This window comes from Crocuta crocuta, unplaced genomic scaffold (assembly GCF_008692635.1).
Source record: "Crocuta crocuta isolate KB4526 unplaced genomic scaffold, BGI_CrCroc_1.0 scaffold264, whole genome shotgun sequence".
Lineage (NCBI taxonomy): Eukaryota > Metazoa > Chordata > Mammalia > Carnivora > Hyaenidae > Crocuta > Crocuta crocuta.
In genome coordinates, this window is record NW_027529597.1 from 1,005,183 (window position 1) to 1,010,194 (window position 5,012).

General features: G+C 37.7%; 1 non-coding gene across 1 annotated transcript; it reads right to left on the reverse strand.

Annotated features, from left to right (window-relative positions):
- Positions 1 to 995: 995 nt before the first annotated feature.
- Positions 996 to 1,100, reverse strand: LOC144229750 (U6 spliceosomal RNA). Its single transcript, XR_013334591.1, has one exon. It is a non-coding gene; the product is annotated as a U6 spliceosomal RNA (small nuclear RNA).
- Between the last annotated feature and the right edge of the window lie 3,912 nt (positions 1,101 to 5,012).

Genomic DNA, 5,012 nt, shown 5'->3' on the forward strand with positions numbered 1-5,012 from the left:
TGATGGAAGTAGAGAAATGATACAGTTCAGTGGAACTAAGAGAGAGCTGGTGGGGTTGGGTGCTCTAGGGGAAGGGGTTCAGGGACCTCCTAGGGCAGCATGGAAGTTGGTGGTCTCTTGGGTGATGGCAGTGGCTACCAAGGAATTGGCCAGATGTGGTGGATGAGCACAACAATGGAGAGGGGATGACAATAAAGTGACAATTCCCACATTAAACACTTATCTCTTTAGGTACCTTAGCCATTCATTTCTTGCTGTCTATGATTGTTTTCAATTGGATCATTTAGGAAAGCTTTCCAACTGTCAAATATATCTTTGTCTAAACTTTTTCAGACCATGTCTCATTCAAAGATCTTTGGTAGAGGGGCACCTGAATGGCTGAGCTGATTGTCTGACTCTTGATTTCAGCTCAGGTCATGATCCCAGGGTTGTGGGATTGAGCCCTGCATTGGGCTCCACAATGAATGTGGAACATGCTTGAGGTTCTCTCTCCCCTCTCCTTCTGCTCATGCTCTCTCTTTCTTAAAAAAAAAAAAATCCTTTGTAGAAAGAAAGGAAAATGAAAAACCTAAATTTGATGCTGTTGGACATGACTTTTAGCCTGAGAATGTTAACATCCACCTTTGCCTTAACAGGAAAAATCAACAAACAAATGAAAAAATAGATGAATAGACAAAGAAGTATTCTAGGAGTCCTTCGGTGGCAGGTTGTGGTTGTGGATCCTTTAGGGAATAAAACACAGACGATTTGAGATATTTACTTCCTCCTGGTGCCTCCTCCCCTTTCCCCCTCTTTAGTTTTATTGCCATCAATTTAAAGACTCAAAAGGTAAGAAATAAGCACAATTTACTTCAGATGACTATCAGAAAGTGGTTGATCTCTGTTATCTGTGCCAAGATAGAAATCTGAAACCTGAAGAATTTACAGGTGAACCTAAGGAAATGATGGTCGTTTACTATTTTGAATAGAAAAAGAATAGCATGAATTAAGCACCAGAAGGATATAAATATTTCACAAATTTGAATGTCATCTTAGCTGAGGGGCTTTGCTAATCTTCTCTGTACCATTCCAATTTTACCATATGCACTGCCGAAGCGAGCACGTGAATATATATATTTCAAAAACTACTGTATTACCACCCCAAGCCCCAGCTTCACCTAATAATTATTTCACATATGCTTTATTCATGCTCACAGTTTGTTTGTGTATTAATAAGCTCATTCCGTGTTCCTGTGTGTGAAACGTGGGAGGTACAAAGCATTTTTCCTTTCTTTTGACTTTTAACTGGGCATGAGAAATAAAGTACAATAACCGGACTATCCAAAATCTTCTGACCCTTTGAGGGAAAAAAATCGTTAAAGGAAATAAATTGATTTAAAATAGAGGGGGAATTGGTTGCAAAATAGGGTACAAAACTTTATTTAAAAGCTATTTCTACTCATCACATTTTCTCTGCATACTATAATAGAGTTATAGTTGCAGTAATGGTTTGCTTACGGGCAAGCAATTAAGCACCTGTAGTCGCTCCACAGGATGTAGATTTCACATGAATAGCTATTTTATAAATAAACAAATAGAAACTCATATATGTAATGGCAAAGGCAAGCACTGCTTGTATTTTAAGTTTTAAAAGGACCATTCCACACTTTTTTTTGGAAATAACTTGTTTCCATATTTCAATTGGATTCGACTTAGCCTTTTCATTTTCCACATGAATAATAAATAATGTCGCCATTACCCTGACAGTCCCTCTTTAGCAATTTAATCATAATAAAGCTGTAACAATTCACTGCATTAAGGTAAATATAAGCAGTATATGAGCAATGCATACGATGAATATAAGCATGAAATTTCTCCGATGGAGGTGGGAGTTTATTTTTGATATTCCGTCCCCTCTTCATAGGATTGGTTGTCTATCCTGGGAAAGCAGGATTCCTGCCTGAGGCCTCCTCATATGTTCTCAGATCTTGAGCTGCTTCCTGTTTTAGCATGTCCTCTGCGGCATATGGAGCTCCTTATAATTTATGCAAATTAAGGAACAACGGATAGAGAATCTCAGCTCTGCCATGTACCATCTAAATGACCTCCTTCATTAGCTGCATGACTTTTCTAAGCCTGAATGTCTTCATGTGAAAAAATAGAGGAGAGATATAATAATCACCTCATAGGTGAGCATGAAGAATCTTCACTCAGACGGTGGGTGGAAAATGGTTCTCACAAGCAGAATGTCTTCTCTGAGAACTGGCTACCAGTTAACAGTGAGCGGCCCTTACGCTTGCCTGGGAGGGTTGTGCTTTCCCTTTCTGTGCCCTGGACCAAAAGTACCTGGACCTCAGCTTTCTGCAGCTGAGCTGGGCAACTTGGCTGGTTCTGACAAATGCTGTCACCAAAGCTTGTGGGTGACAAAGGAAATTAGCTCATGGGGTTTACCTGATACAGCCTTGTATGACTTAAGAAGAGCCAAATAATGCGAGGAGGGAAGATTGTATAAAATAAACTAGTGATTTTGGACACCTGGGTGGCTCAGTCCGTTAAGCATCTGACTTCAGCTCAGATCATGATCTCACAGTTTGTGAGTTTGAGCCCCGCGTCGGGCTCTGTGTTGACAGCTCAGAGCCTGGAGCCTGCTTCGGATTCTGTGACTCTGTCTCTCTCTTCTCCTACCCAGTTTGTGCTCTTTCTGTCTCTGAAATAAATAAATAAACATTAAAAGATTAAAAAAAATAAACTAGTGAAAGAGGATTTCTTTAATTTCATGAATTTAGAAAAAACATAACATACAGTTTAAAGCATGTGAAGGTATCCACGTTGTTTTATTTGGACAGTTCTCAGTTCTCAAATGTTATGCAAATAATGTATTAAAATAAGACTTAGCATTAGCAGGTAAAATCGTAGATAAAGCCTAGACTTTGGCAGCAGGGGTATCTGCTCTTGAATATCAAATTCTCTGTTGACTTTGAGACTTTAGGAAACCTGCTTAGCCTTTCTAAGGTCACTGTTCTCATTGGTGAAAGAATGATAATGATAGTTGCCTTAGGGTCAGCAACCAGTCAGTTAGCAGATTATCTTCATAGGAGATAAATTTTAGGTATAATATAGAGATCTGTCAGATATGAAGTTAAGAGCATGGGATCTCACTCCTTCCAGAAGCCTGAGTTGTAGTTTTGAAAATCCCAACTATGCCGAAATATTTTCATAAACCATAGCTCTATCACTTAACTTTTCTTTGATTGCACTGTGTGCAGTAATACTATATAAAATGAACCATTTTATTCAGAAAACCTACAAACCAATGACTTTAACAACCTGTTTGAGATTTACCTCCTACACATGGATTTTTTTTGTGTGCTGTTCCTTACCTAAGGGCTGCATAGAGCCAGCTTTCAGTAAGAATCTGAGCACATCTCCTTCCCACAAATAACAATTACAACTAATGTCGACACACTTCTTGTTGTTTTTGCTGATTCCCAAAGGAATTCAACGAAAGCAGGAAAGATTAATGAGGGAAGGTGAGCCTCATATTATAGCACATGGGCTCAAAAACTTGCCAAGTTTAAAGTCAAATTAGGAATTGACATTAAACCTTGAAAAGTTGGTTGTAAAGAATAGGATAGCAACTAAAATTTACAGCAGAATAAAATGTTAGAGTCCTAATAAATGTTCAAGGAGAATATATACTCTAAAAGAGTAGAATCATTCCAAGGTTATCTTAGATTTCATAGAAACATTTCTATAAGTCTTACATTAAAAAGTGGAGAAAGAAGGATATTTAACAACTCGCATTAAAAATGTTTCTCTTAAACTAGTATAAAACTACCTATAATTTTTGTCAATTATAATATATTCTTATTATGAGATCCTGAGAGTCATTGTAGGACAAATGAAATTGTGAAACATATTAAAAAACAGCAAATAACATACTGTATCCAAAACAGAAGCACCAAACTCAAGAAGAGACCTGCCTTTTTCTACTAGTTCATTTACCACCGGTTCTTATGACATTTAATAAATCCCAGAACCATACCCACCTCACTTTCAGGTTATTAGTTATGAAATGGTTAGATGGCAATGACATTAGGTAGATGAAGCGAGAGCATGTGTTTGATAACAATGCACACTCAATATTTCAATAACGTCAATAATTTCATTAAAGTAAAATGAGAAAACTTTATTCAGCCTGTCATAACAATTCAGAAAGTTGTTCTAAAATCACCTCCACTTCCCAAATTCTGGAGCAATTTCTCCCATCCTACGGTCAAAGCTAGAGTGGATCATAAATACAGTACCCCAACTTTAAAAGTGTGTTTGATTACCATAATGTATGGGAATAAAGTAGCTGCCTCTGGAATTTTTCAGAGAATACTGCAAGAAAGCTTACTATACTCCTGCATCCTGAAGCTCTTTTTAAATAGAAATAAGAATGGCAAGAGTTATAGAAATTGATTTGACTTTGGAAATGAGAGTGATTGTTGCATGAAGAAATTAACAAATTTCTGCAAGCAGTGGTAAATGTCCAGACTCAAGGATTTGACCTTTCAGCACAGACATACAGACATGGACAAACTTTAGCACGTTAGTAAAGCAGTGAGCAGGGCAGAGAAGAACATCAAGCTGGACACATTTCTGCTGTACCTGGATAGTGATAAAGAGATGTAGAGTTTAATTGAGTATTCCATTTACTAATAAGCATACATGTAGAATTTGCTATGTGGCAGGCACCAATTCAATCCCATTAAAAATATTAACTATAGGGGCACCTGCGTGGCTCAGTCGGCTAAGCATCAACTCTTGGTTTCAGCCGAGGTCATCATCTCATGGTCTGTGAGTTCAAGCCCTGTGTCAGGCTCTGTACTGACAGTGTGAAGCCTGTTTTGGATTCTCTCTCTCTCCCTCTCTCTGACTGTGGCTTGCTTGCTTGTGCTCACTCTCTCTCTCTCTCTCTCTCTCTCAACAATAACTAAATAAACACTAATACATATATAATATATAATATATATATATTTATATATATA